Source organism: Clavelina lepadiformis, chromosome 4 (genome assembly GCF_947623445.1).
Source record: "Clavelina lepadiformis chromosome 4, kaClaLepa1.1, whole genome shotgun sequence".
Taxonomy (NCBI): domain Eukaryota; kingdom Metazoa; phylum Chordata; class Ascidiacea; order Aplousobranchia; family Clavelinidae; genus Clavelina; species Clavelina lepadiformis.
The window spans coordinates 14705198-14714748 of record NC_135243.1 but is presented as its reverse complement, the minus strand read 5'-3'; the positions used below and the strand labels follow the sequence as shown (position 1 = coordinate 14714748).

At 39.8% G+C, this 9551-nt stretch overlaps 15 non-coding genes and 27 pseudogenes across 15 annotated transcripts; all 42 read right to left on the bottom strand.

Moving 5' to 3' along the window:
* Positions 1-41: 41 nt before the first annotated feature.
* On the bottom strand, positions 42-160 carry LOC143454712 (5S ribosomal RNA). The gene has a single exon (XR_013116322.1). It is a non-coding gene; the product is annotated as a 5S ribosomal RNA (ribosomal RNA).
* Positions 161-270: 110 nt separating this feature from the next.
* On the bottom strand, positions 271-379 carry LOC143456972 (5S ribosomal RNA; annotated as a pseudogene).
* A 110-nt stretch (positions 380-489) lies between these two features.
* On the bottom strand, positions 490-608 carry LOC143455671 (5S ribosomal RNA; annotated as a pseudogene).
* A 110-nt stretch (positions 609-718) lies between these two features.
* On the bottom strand, positions 719-837 carry LOC143454136 (5S ribosomal RNA). Its single transcript, XR_013115775.1, has one exon. It is a non-coding gene; the product is annotated as a 5S ribosomal RNA (ribosomal RNA).
* A 110-nt stretch (positions 838-947) lies between these two features.
* LOC143455871 (5S ribosomal RNA) lies at positions 948-1066 on the bottom strand (annotated as a pseudogene).
* Positions 1067-1176: 110 nt separating this feature from the next.
* On the bottom strand, positions 1177-1295 carry LOC143453668 (5S ribosomal RNA). Its single transcript, XR_013115327.1, has one exon. It is a non-coding gene; the product is annotated as a 5S ribosomal RNA (ribosomal RNA).
* A 111-nt stretch (positions 1296-1406) lies between these two features.
* Positions 1407-1525, bottom strand: LOC143455151 (5S ribosomal RNA). The gene has a single exon (XR_013116742.1). It is a non-coding gene; the product is annotated as a 5S ribosomal RNA (ribosomal RNA).
* A 110-nt stretch (positions 1526-1635) lies between these two features.
* Positions 1636-1754, bottom strand: LOC143456843 (5S ribosomal RNA). Its single transcript, XR_013117092.1, has one exon. It is a non-coding gene; the product is annotated as a 5S ribosomal RNA (ribosomal RNA).
* Positions 1755-1864: 110 nt separating this feature from the next.
* On the bottom strand, positions 1865-1983 carry LOC143455018 (5S ribosomal RNA). Its single transcript, XR_013116617.1, has one exon. It is a non-coding gene; the product is annotated as a 5S ribosomal RNA (ribosomal RNA).
* A 110-nt stretch (positions 1984-2093) lies between these two features.
* LOC143456025 (5S ribosomal RNA) lies at positions 2094-2212 on the bottom strand (annotated as a pseudogene).
* A 110-nt stretch (positions 2213-2322) lies between these two features.
* LOC143456289 (5S ribosomal RNA) lies at positions 2323-2441 on the bottom strand (annotated as a pseudogene).
* Positions 2442-2551: 110 nt separating this feature from the next.
* On the bottom strand, positions 2552-2670 carry LOC143455558 (5S ribosomal RNA; annotated as a pseudogene).
* A 110-nt stretch (positions 2671-2780) lies between these two features.
* Positions 2781-2899, bottom strand: LOC143456515 (5S ribosomal RNA; annotated as a pseudogene).
* Positions 2900-3009: 110 nt separating this feature from the next.
* Positions 3010-3118, bottom strand: LOC143457262 (5S ribosomal RNA; annotated as a pseudogene).
* Positions 3119-3228: 110 nt separating this feature from the next.
* LOC143455084 (5S ribosomal RNA) lies at positions 3229-3347 on the bottom strand. The gene has a single exon (XR_013116679.1). It is a non-coding gene; the product is annotated as a 5S ribosomal RNA (ribosomal RNA).
* Positions 3348-3458: 111 nt separating this feature from the next.
* LOC143454414 (5S ribosomal RNA) lies at positions 3459-3577 on the bottom strand. Its single transcript, XR_013116039.1, has one exon. It is a non-coding gene; the product is annotated as a 5S ribosomal RNA (ribosomal RNA).
* A 110-nt stretch (positions 3578-3687) lies between these two features.
* On the bottom strand, positions 3688-3806 carry LOC143456024 (5S ribosomal RNA; annotated as a pseudogene).
* A 110-nt stretch (positions 3807-3916) lies between these two features.
* Positions 3917-4035, bottom strand: LOC143454556 (5S ribosomal RNA). Its single transcript, XR_013116173.1, has one exon. It is a non-coding gene; the product is annotated as a 5S ribosomal RNA (ribosomal RNA).
* A 111-nt stretch (positions 4036-4146) lies between these two features.
* Positions 4147-4265, bottom strand: LOC143455150 (5S ribosomal RNA). Its single transcript, XR_013116741.1, has one exon. It is a non-coding gene; the product is annotated as a 5S ribosomal RNA (ribosomal RNA).
* A 110-nt stretch (positions 4266-4375) lies between these two features.
* On the bottom strand, positions 4376-4494 carry LOC143456309 (5S ribosomal RNA). The gene has a single exon (XR_013117041.1). It is a non-coding gene; the product is annotated as a 5S ribosomal RNA (ribosomal RNA).
* A 110-nt stretch (positions 4495-4604) lies between these two features.
* LOC143456022 (5S ribosomal RNA) lies at positions 4605-4723 on the bottom strand (annotated as a pseudogene).
* A 110-nt stretch (positions 4724-4833) lies between these two features.
* Positions 4834-4952, bottom strand: LOC143456288 (5S ribosomal RNA; annotated as a pseudogene).
* A 110-nt stretch (positions 4953-5062) lies between these two features.
* Positions 5063-5181, bottom strand: LOC143455556 (5S ribosomal RNA; annotated as a pseudogene).
* Positions 5182-5291: 110 nt separating this feature from the next.
* On the bottom strand, positions 5292-5410 carry LOC143456513 (5S ribosomal RNA; annotated as a pseudogene).
* Positions 5411-5520: 110 nt separating this feature from the next.
* Positions 5521-5639, bottom strand: LOC143456080 (5S ribosomal RNA; annotated as a pseudogene).
* Positions 5640-5749: 110 nt separating this feature from the next.
* On the bottom strand, positions 5750-5858 carry LOC143456978 (5S ribosomal RNA; annotated as a pseudogene).
* Positions 5859-5968: 110 nt separating this feature from the next.
* LOC143456381 (5S ribosomal RNA) lies at positions 5969-6087 on the bottom strand (annotated as a pseudogene).
* A 110-nt stretch (positions 6088-6197) lies between these two features.
* LOC143455722 (5S ribosomal RNA) lies at positions 6198-6316 on the bottom strand (annotated as a pseudogene).
* A 110-nt stretch (positions 6317-6426) lies between these two features.
* Positions 6427-6545, bottom strand: LOC143456763 (5S ribosomal RNA; annotated as a pseudogene).
* Positions 6546-6655: 110 nt separating this feature from the next.
* Positions 6656-6764, bottom strand: LOC143457196 (5S ribosomal RNA; annotated as a pseudogene).
* Positions 6765-6874: 110 nt separating this feature from the next.
* LOC143456344 (5S ribosomal RNA) lies at positions 6875-6993 on the bottom strand (annotated as a pseudogene).
* Positions 6994-7103: 110 nt separating this feature from the next.
* On the bottom strand, positions 7104-7222 carry LOC143456123 (5S ribosomal RNA; annotated as a pseudogene).
* Positions 7223-7332: 110 nt separating this feature from the next.
* LOC143456535 (5S ribosomal RNA) lies at positions 7333-7451 on the bottom strand (annotated as a pseudogene).
* A 110-nt stretch (positions 7452-7561) lies between these two features.
* LOC143453626 (5S ribosomal RNA) lies at positions 7562-7680 on the bottom strand. The gene has a single exon (XR_013115287.1). It is a non-coding gene; the product is annotated as a 5S ribosomal RNA (ribosomal RNA).
* Positions 7681-7790: 110 nt separating this feature from the next.
* LOC143455975 (5S ribosomal RNA) lies at positions 7791-7909 on the bottom strand (annotated as a pseudogene).
* Positions 7910-8019: 110 nt separating this feature from the next.
* On the bottom strand, positions 8020-8138 carry LOC143454711 (5S ribosomal RNA). Its single transcript, XR_013116321.1, has one exon. It is a non-coding gene; the product is annotated as a 5S ribosomal RNA (ribosomal RNA).
* A 110-nt stretch (positions 8139-8248) lies between these two features.
* LOC143456970 (5S ribosomal RNA) lies at positions 8249-8357 on the bottom strand (annotated as a pseudogene).
* Positions 8358-8467: 110 nt separating this feature from the next.
* LOC143455670 (5S ribosomal RNA) lies at positions 8468-8586 on the bottom strand (annotated as a pseudogene).
* A 110-nt stretch (positions 8587-8696) lies between these two features.
* On the bottom strand, positions 8697-8815 carry LOC143454135 (5S ribosomal RNA). Its single transcript, XR_013115774.1, has one exon. It is a non-coding gene; the product is annotated as a 5S ribosomal RNA (ribosomal RNA).
* Positions 8816-8925: 110 nt separating this feature from the next.
* On the bottom strand, positions 8926-9044 carry LOC143455870 (5S ribosomal RNA; annotated as a pseudogene).
* A 110-nt stretch (positions 9045-9154) lies between these two features.
* Positions 9155-9273, bottom strand: LOC143453667 (5S ribosomal RNA). Its single transcript, XR_013115326.1, has one exon. It is a non-coding gene; the product is annotated as a 5S ribosomal RNA (ribosomal RNA).
* Positions 9274-9384: 111 nt separating this feature from the next.
* On the bottom strand, positions 9385-9503 carry LOC143456112 (5S ribosomal RNA; annotated as a pseudogene).
* Positions 9504-9551: the final 48 nt, after the last annotated feature.

The window sequence follows — 9551 nt, the reverse complement described above, 5'->3', positions numbered from 1 at the left end:
AGTTGCTAAAATTTTAATTGAAATATACAGCATGATTAAAATTCTTACAGCACCCGGTATTCCCAGGCGGTCACCCATCCAAGTACTAACCGGGCCCGAGGTTGCTTAACTTCCGAGATCGAACGAGATCGGGTCTACTCAACCTGGTATGGTCGTAGGCGATTTCAAAAGAATAAAATCGGCTTTATGAATTCTAATTCGATTGCATAGGAAATTCAAAAAAGCAAATAGTTGCTAAAAATTGAATTGAAATATACAGCATGACTAAAATGCTTACAACACCCGGTATTCCCAAGCGGTCACCTATCCAAGTACTAACAGGGCCCGAGGTTGCTTAACTTCCGAGATCGGGTATACTCAACCTGGTATGGTCGTAGGCGATTTCAAAAAAAAGAAAAGGGCATTTTCAATTAGAATTCGATTGCATAGGAAATTAAAAAACGCAAACAGTTGCTAGACATTTGATTGAAATATACAGCATGACTAAAATGCTTACAACACCCGGTATTCCCAATCGGTCAACCATCCAAGTACTAACAGGGCCCGAGGTTGCTTAACTTCCGAGATCGAACGAGATCGGGTCTACTCAACCTGGTATGGTCGTAGGCGATTTCAAATGAAAGAAAATGGTCTTTCCAATTCTAATTCGATTGCATAGGAAATTCAAAAAAGCAAATAGTTGCTAAAAATTTAATTGAAATATACAGCATGATTAAAATGCTTACAGCACCCGTTCTTCCCAGGCGGTCACCCATCCAAGTACTAACCGGGCCCGAGGTTGCTTAACTTCCGAGATCGAACGAGATCGGGTTTACTCAACCTGGTATGGTCGTAGGCGATTTCAAAAGAATAAAAATGGCTTTATGAATTCTAATTCGATTGCATAGGAAATTCAAAAAAGCAAATAGTTGCTAAAAATTGAATTGAAATATACAGCATGACTAAAATGCTTACAACACCCGGTATTCCCAGGCGGTCACCCATCCAAGTACTAACAGGGCCCGAGGTTGCTTAACTTCCAAGATCGAACGAGATCGGGTCTAATCAAACTGGTATGGTCGTAGACGATTTCAAATGAAGAAAAATGGTCTTTCCAAATCTAATTCGATTGCATAGGAAATTCAAAAAAGCAAATAGTTGCTATAAATTTGATTGAAATATACAGCATGAATAAAATGCTTACAACACCCGGTATTCCCAGGCGGTCACCCATCCAAGTACTAACCGGGCCCGAGGTTGCTTAACTTCCGAGATCGAACGAGATCAGGTCTACTCAACCTGGTATGGTCGTAGGCGATTTCAAAAGAAAGAAAATGGCATTTTCAATTCTAATTCGATTGCATAGGAAATTCAAAAAAAGCAAATAGTTGCTAAAAATTTAATTGAAGTATACAGCATGACTAAAATGCTTACAGCACCTGGTATTCCCAGCTGGTCACCCATCCAAGTACTAACCGGGCACGAGGTTGCTTAACTTCCGAGATCGAACGAGATCGGGTTTACTCAACCTGGTATGGTCGTAGGCGATTTCAATAGAAAGAAAATGTTATTATGAATTCAAATTCGATTGCATAGGAAATTCAAAAAAGTAAACAGATGTTATAAATTTAATTGAATTATACAGCATGACTAAAATGCTTACAACACCCGGTATTCCCAGGCGGTCACCCATCCAAGTACTAACCGGGCCCGAGGTTGCTTAACTTCCGAGATCGAACGAGATCGGGTCTACTCAACCCGGTATGGTCGTAGGCAATTTCAAAAGAAAGAAAATGACATTTTCAATTCTAATTCGATTGCATAAGAAATACAAAAACGCAAACAGTTGCTATAAAAATAATTGAAATATACAGCATGACTAAAATGCTTACAACAACCGGGATTCCCAGGCAGTCACCCATCCAACTACTAACCGGGCCCGAGGTTGCTTAACTTCCGAGATCGAACGAGATCGGGTCTACTCAACCTGGTATGGTCGTATGCGATTTCAAATGAAAGAAAATGGCTTTATGAATTCAAATTCGATTGCATAGGAAATTCAAAAAAGCAAATAGTTGCTAAAAATTGAATTGAAATATACAGCATGACTAAAATGCTTACAACACCCGGTATTCCCAGGCGGTCACCCATCCAAGTACTAACAGGGCCCGAGGTTGCTTAACTTCCAAGATCGAACGAGATCGGGTCTACTCAAACTGGTATGGTCGTAGACGATTTCAAATGAAGAAAAATGGTCTTTCCAAATCAAATTCGATTGCATAGGAAATTCAAAAAAGCAAATAGTTGCTATAAATTTGATTGAAATATACAGCATGAATAAAATGCTTACAACACCCGGTATTCTCAGGCGGTCACCCATCCAAGTATTAACCGGGCCCGAGGTTGCTTAACTTCCGAGATCGACCGAGATCAGGTCTACTTAACCTGGTATGGTCGTAGGCGATTTCAAAAGAAAGAAAATGGCATTTTCAATTCTAATTCGATTGCATAGGAAATTCAAAAAAGCAAATAGTTGCTAAAAATTTAATTGAAGTATACAGCATGACTAAAATGCTTACAGCACCTGGTATTCCCAGGCGGTCACCCATCCAAGTACTAACCGGGCACGAGGTTGCTTAACTTCCGAGATCGAACGAGATCGGGTCTACTTAACCTGGTATGGTCGTAGGCGATTTCAAAAGAAAGAAAATGGCTATTTGATATCTAATTCGATTGCATAGGAAATTTAAAAAAGCAAATAGTTGCTAAAAATTGAATTGAAATATACAGCATGACTAAAATGCTTACAACACCCGTTATTCCCAGGTGGTCACCCATCCAAGTACTAACCGGGCCCGAGGTTGCTTAACTTCCGAGATCGAACGAGATCGGGTCTACTCATTCTGTTATGGTCGTAGGTGATTTCAAATGAAATAAAATGGCATTTTCAATTCTAATTCGATTGCATAGGAAATTCAAAAAAGTAAACAGATGTTATAAAAATAATTGAAGTATACAGCATGACTAAAACGCTTACAAACCACGGTATTCCCAGGCGGTCACCCATCCAAGTACTAACCGGGACCGAGGTTGCTTAACTTCCGAGATCGGGTATACTCAACCTGGTATGGTCGTAGACGATTTCAAAAAAAAGAAAAAGGCATTTTCAATTAGAATTCGATTGCATAGGAAATTAAAAAACGCAAACAGTTGCTAGACATTTGATTGAAATATACAGCATGACTAAAATGCTTACAACACCCGGTATTCCCAGGCGGTCAACCATCCAAGTACTAACAGGGCCCGAGGTTGCTTAACTTCCGAGATCGAACGAGATCGGGTCTACTCAACCTGGTATGGTCGTAGGCGATTTCCAAATGAAAGAAAATAGTCTTTCCAATTCTAATTCGATTGCATAGGAAATTCAAAAAAGCAAATAGTTGCTAAAAATTTAATTGAAATATACAGCATGATTAAAATGCTTACAGCACCCGGTATTCCCAGGCGGTCACCCATCCAAGTACTAACCGGGCCCGAGGTTGCTTAACTTCCAAGATCGAACGAGATCGGGTTTACTCAACCTGGTATGGTCGTAGGCGATTTCAAAAGAATAAAAATGGCTTTATGAATTCTAATTCGATTGCATAGGAAATTCAAAAAAGCAAATAGTTGCTAAAAATTGAATTGAAATATACAGCATGACTAAAATGCTTACAACACCCGGTATTCCCAGGCGGTCACCCATCCAAGTACTAACAGGGCCCGAGGTTGCTTAACTTCCAAGATCGAACGAGATCGGGTCTACTCAAACTGGTATGGTCGTAGACGATTTCAAATGAAGAAAAATGGTCTTTCCAAATCTAATTCGATTGCATAGGAAATTCAAAAAAGCAAATAGTTGCTATAAATTTGATTGAAATATACAGCATGAATAAAATGCTTACAACACCCGCTATTCCCAGGCGGTCACCCATCCAAGTACTAACCGGGCCCGAGGTTGCTTAACTTCCGAGATCGAACGAGATCAGGTCTACTCAACCTGGTATGGTCGTAGGCGATTTCAAAAGAAAGAAAATGGCATTTTCAATTCTAATTCGATTGCATAGGAAATTCAAAAAAAGCAAATAGTTGCTAAAAATTTAATTGAAGTATACAGCATGACTAAAATGCTTACAGCACCTGGTATTCCCAGCTGGTCACCCATCCAAGTACTAACCGGGCACGAGGTTGCTTAACTTCCGAGATCGAACGAGATCGGGTTTACTCAACCTGGTATGGTCGTAGGCGATTTCAAATGAAAGAAAATGTTATTATGAATTCAAATTCGATTGCATAGGAAATTCAAAAAAGTAAACAGATGTTATAAATTTAATTGAATTATACAGCATGACTAAAATGCTTACAACACCCGGTATTCCCAGGCGGTCACCCATCCAAGTACTAACCGGGCCCGAGGTTGCTTAACTTCCGAGATCGAACGAGATCGGGTCTACTCAACCCGGTATGGTCGTAAGCAATTTCAAAAGAAAGAAATAGGCTTTATGAATTTAAATTCGATTGCATAGGAAATTCAAAAAAGCAAATAGTTGCTAAAAATTGAATTGAAATATACAGCATGACTAAAATGCTTACAACACCCGGTATTCCCAGGCGGTCACCCATCCAAGTACTAACAGGGCCCGAGGTTGCTTAACTTCCAAGATCGAACGAGATCGGGTCTACTCAAACTGGTATGGTCGTAGACGATTTCAAATGAAGAAAAATGGTCTTTCCAAATCAAATTCGATTGCATAGGAAATTCAAAAAAGCAAATAGTTGCTATAAATTTGATTGAAATATACAGCATGAATAAAATGCTTACAACACCCGGTATTCTCAGGCGGTCACCCATCCAAGTATTAACCGGGCCCGAGGTTGCTTAACTTCCGAGATCGACCGAGATCAGGTCTACTTAACCTGGTATGGTCGTAGGCGATTTCAAAAGAAAGAAAATGGCATTTTCAATTCTAATTCGATTGCATAGGAAATTCAAAAAAGCAAATAGTTGCTAAAAATTTAATTGAAGTATACAGCATGACTAAAATGCTTACAGCACCTGGTATTCCCAGGCGGTCACCCATCCAAGTACTAACCGGGCACGAGGTTGCTTAACTTCCGAGATCGAACGAGATCGGGTCTACTTAACCTGGTATGGTCGTAGGCGATTTCAAAAGAAAGAAAATGGCTATTTGATATCTAATTCGATTGCATAGGAAATTTAAAAAAGCAAATAGTTGCTAAAAATTGAATTGAAATATACAGCATGACTAAAATGCTTACAACACCCGTTATTCCCAGGTGGTCACCCATCCAAGTACTAACCGGGCCCGAGGTTGCTTAACTTCCGAGATCGAACGAGATCGGGTCTACTCATTCTGTTATGGTCGTAGGTGATTTCAAATGAAATAAAATGGCATTTTCAATTCTAATTCGATTGCATAGGAAATTCAAAAAAGTAAACAGATGTTATAAAAATAATTGAAGTATACAGCATGACTAAAACGCTTACAAACCACGGTATTCCCAGGCGGTCACCCATCCAAGTACTAACCGGGACCGAGGTTGCTTAACTTCCGAGATCGAACGAGATCGGGTCTACTCAACCTGGTATGGTCGTAGGCGATTTCAAAAGAATAAAAATGGCTTTATGAATTCAAATTCGATTGCATAGGAAATTCAAAAAAGCAAATAGTTGCTAAAAATTGAATTGAAATATACAGCATGACTAAAATGCTTACAACACCCGGTATTCCCAGGCGGTCACCCATCCAAGTACTAACAGGGCCCGAGGTTGCTTAACTTCCGTGATCGGGTATACTCAACCTGGTATGGTCGTAGGCGATTTCAAAAAAAAGAAAATGGCATTTTCAATTCTAATTGGATTGCATAGGAAATTAAAAAACGCAAACAGTTGCTAGACATTTGATTGAAATATACAGCATGATTAAAATGCTTACAACACCCGGTATTCCCAGGCGGGCAATCATCCAAGTACTAACAGGGCCCGAGGTTGCTTAACTTCCGAGATCGAACGAGATCGGGTCTACTCAACCTGGTATGGTCGTAGGCGATTTCAAATGAAAGAAAATGGCATTTCCAATTCTAATTCGATTGCATAGGAATTTCAAAAAAGCAAATAGTTGCTATAAATTTGATTGAAATATACAGCATGACTAAAATGCTTACAACACCCGTTATTCCCAGGCGGTCACCCATCCAAATAATAACCGGGCCCGAGGTTGCTTAACTTCCGAGATCGAACGAGATCGGGTCTACTCAACCTGGTATGGTCGTAGACGATTTCAAATGAAAGAAAATGGTCTTTCCAATTCTAATTCGATTGCATAGGAAATTCAAAAAAGCAAATAGTTGCTATAAATTTGATTGAAATGTACAGCATGACTAAAATGCTTACAACACACGGTATTCCCAGGCGGTCACCCATCCAAGTACTAACCGGGCACGAGGTTGCTTAACTTCCGAGATCGAACGAGATCGGTTCTACTCAACCTGGTATGGTGGTAGGCGAATTCAAAAGAAAGAAAATGGCTTTATGAATTCTAATTCGATTGCATAGGAAATTCAAAAAAGCAAATAGTTGCTAAAAATTGAATTGAAATATAGAGCATGACTAAAATGCTTACAACACCCGGTATTCCCAGGCGGTCACCCATCCAAGTACTAACAGGGCCCGAGGTTGCTTAACTTCCGTGATCGGGTATACTTAACCTGGTATGGTCGTAGGCGATTTCAAAAAAAAGAAAATGGCATTTTCAATTCTAATTGGATTGCATAGGAAATTAAAAAACGCAAACAGTTGCTAGACATTTGATTGAAATATACAGCATGATTAAAATGCTTACAACACCCGGTATTCCCAGGCGGTCAATCATCCAAGTACTAACAGGGCCCGAGGTTGCTTAACTTCCGAGATCGAACGAGATCGGGTCTACTCAACCTGGTATGGGCGTAGGCGATTTCAAATGAAAGAAAATGGCATTTCCAATTCTAATTCGATTGCATAGGAAATTCAAAAAAGCAAATAGTTGCTATAAATTTGATTGAAATATACAGCATGACTAAAATGCTTACAACACCCGTTATTCCCAGGCGGTCACCCATCCAAATATTAACCGGGCCCGAGGTTGCTTAACTTCCGAGATCGAACGAGATCGGGTCTACTCAACCTGGTACGGTCGTAGACGATTTCAAATGAAAGAAAATGGTCTTTCCAATTCTAATTCGATTGCATAGGAAATTCAAAAAAGCAAATAGTTGCTATAAATTCGATTGAAATGTACAGCATGACTAAAATGCTTACAACACCCGGTATTCCCAGGCGGTCACCCATCCAAGTACTAACCGGGCACGAGGTTGCTTAACTCCCGAGATCGAACGAGATCGGTTCTACTCAACCTGGTATGGTGGTAGGCGAATTCAAAAGAAAGAAAATGGCTTTATGAATTCTAATTCGATTGCATAGGAAATTCAAAAAAGCAAATAGTTGCTAAAAATTTAATTGAAATATACAGCATGACTAAAATGCTTACAACACCCGGTATTCCCAGGTGGTCACCCATCCAAGTACTAACCGGGCCCGAGGTTGCTTAACTTCCGAGATCGAACGAGATCGGGTCTACACAACCTGGTATGGTCGTAGACGATTTCAAATGAAAGAAAATAGTCTTTCCAATTCTAATTCGATTGCATAAGAAATACAAAAACGCAAACAGTTGCTATAAAATTGATTGAAATATACAGCATGACTAAAATGCTTACAACACCCGGTATTCCCAGGCGGTCAACCATCCAAGTACTAACAGGGCCCGAGGTTGCTTAACTTCCGAGATCGAAGGAGATCAGGTCTGCTCAACCTGGTATGGTCGTAGGCGATTTCAAAAGAAATAAAATGGCCTTTTCAATTCTAAATCGATTGCATAGGAAATTCAAAAAAGCAAATAGTTGCTAAAATTTTAATTGAAATATACAGCATGATTAAAATTCTTACAGCACCCGGTATTCCCAGGCGGTCACCCATCCAAGTACTAACCGGGCCCGAGGTTGCTTAACTTCCGAGATCGAACGAGATCGGGTCTACTCAACCTGGTATGGTCGTAGGCGATTTCAAAAGAATAAAATCGGCTTTATGAATTCTAATTCGATTGCATAGGAAATTCAAAAAAGCAAATAGTTGCTAAAAATTGAATTGAAATATACAGCATGACTAAAATGCTTACAACACCCGGTATTCCCAAGCGGTCACCTATCCAAGTACTAACAGGGCCCGAGGTTGCTTAACTTCCGAGATCGGGTATACTCAACCTGGTATGGTCGTAGGCGATTTCAAAAAAAAGAAAAGGGCATTTTCAATTAGAATTCGATTGCATAGGAAATTAAAAAACGCAAACAGTGGCTAGACATTTGATTGAAATATACAGCATGACTAAAATGCTTACAACACCCGGTATTCCCAATCGGTCAACCATCCAAGTACTAACAGGGCCCGAGGTTGCTTAACTTCCGAGATCGAACGAGATCGGGTCTACTCAACCTGGTATGGTCGTAGGCGATTTCAAATGAAAGAAAATGGTCTTTCCAATTCTAATTCGATTGCATAGGAAATTCAAAAAAGCAAATAGTTGCTAAAAATTTAATTGAAATATACAGCATGATTAAAATGCTTACAGCACCCGTTCTTCCCAGGCGGTCACCCATCCAAGTACTAACCGGGCCCGAGGTTGCTTAACTTCCGAGATCGAACGAGATCGGGTTTACTCAACCTGGTATGGTCGTAGGCGATTTCAAAAGAATAAAAATGGCTTTATGAATTCTAATTCGATTGCATAGGAAATTCAAAAAAGCAAATAGTTGCTAAAAATTGAATTGAAATATACAGCATGACTAAAATGCTTACAACACCCGGTATTCCCAGGCGGTCACCCATCCAAGTACTAACAGGGCCCGAGGTTGCTTAACTTCCAAGATCGAACGAGATCGGGTCTAATCAAACTGGTATGGTCGTAGACGATTTCAAATGAAGAAAAATGGTCTTTCCAAATCTAATTCGATTGCATAGGAAATTCAAAAAAGCAAATAGTTGCTATAAATTTGATTGAAATATACAGCATGAATAAAATGCTTACAACACCCGGTATTCCCAGGCGGTCACCCATCCAAGTACTAACCGGGCCCGAGGTTGCTTAACTTCCGAGATCGAACGAGATCAGGTCTACTCAACCTGGTATGGTCGTAGGCGATTTCAAAAGAAAGAAAATGGCATTTTCAATTCTAATTCGATTGCATAGGAAATTCAAAAAAAGCAAATAGTTGCTAAAAATTTAATTGAAGTATACAGCATGACTAAAATGCTTAAAGCACCTGGTATTCCCAGCTGGTCACCCATCCAAGTACTAACCGGGCACGAGGTTGCTTAACTTCCGAGATCGAACGAGATCGGGTTTACTCAACCTGGTATGGTCGTAGGCGATTTCAACAGAAAGAAAATGTTATTATGAATTCAAATTCGATTGCAT